This window comes from Lipotes vexillifer, unplaced genomic scaffold (assembly GCF_000442215.2).
Source record: "Lipotes vexillifer unplaced genomic scaffold, Lipotes_vexillifer_v1.1 scaffold496, whole genome shotgun sequence".
NCBI classification, from domain to species: domain Eukaryota; kingdom Metazoa; phylum Chordata; class Mammalia; order Artiodactyla; family Lipotidae; genus Lipotes; species Lipotes vexillifer.
In genome coordinates this window covers 5,342,786-5,343,529 of record NW_006786690.1, presented here as the reverse complement: position 1 = coordinate 5,343,529, position 744 = coordinate 5,342,786, and positions in this window count along the sequence as shown.

The window sequence follows — 744 nt, the reverse complement described above, 5'->3', positions numbered from 1 at the left end:
AAAGAGTGATTTAGACCCTTCTCCTGTTCCCTAATTTCCTATCCCTCTTAAACCCGTTCTAAATCAGGCTCTTGCCCCAAAACCAACCACATAAAGGTCACCAAAGTCCTCCACGTTGTTAAATTCAGTGGTGAGTTCACACTCTGTTTTACTTGACCTGTCTGCAGCATTTGACCGAGTTCTTCACTCTCTCCTCTTGGGAACACGTTCTTCTCTTAACTTGCAGTGTTACTGAACACAAGTTCATGTGCCCAATGCACAGTGAAGCCAGACAAACTGAAATGTTGGAGTTTGGAGCAGAGAAAGGTTTATTGCATGGCCAAGCAAGGAGAACAGCTGGCTCGTGCTCAAAAAAACCTGAACTCCCTGATGGTTTGCGGGGAGAAGTTTTATAGGCAAAATTTGGGGTGAAGGCTGCAGGGTATGTGGCTTTCTTCTGATTGGTTGGTGGTGAGATGACATGGCGGTACTCAAGGAATCTTGTGCTCAGCCTGAAGTTATCATCCTCCACTTGTCTGGGGGCCTTAGTTCCTGCATAAAAACTCAGATATTTTTATGTATGCCTTGAGGAGGAACCAGGACCCTTCCACAAGGCTGCACTATTGTTTCTTGACTCTTCCTCCCTTGTTTCTGCATTCTTTCCCTTCCCTGATTAGCAACTGTTTGAACCTGGCCCTTTGGAATTCCGGGAACGTCATGGAGGCTGAATGAAGCCTATTTTCTTTTTTTTTTTTTTTTTTTTTT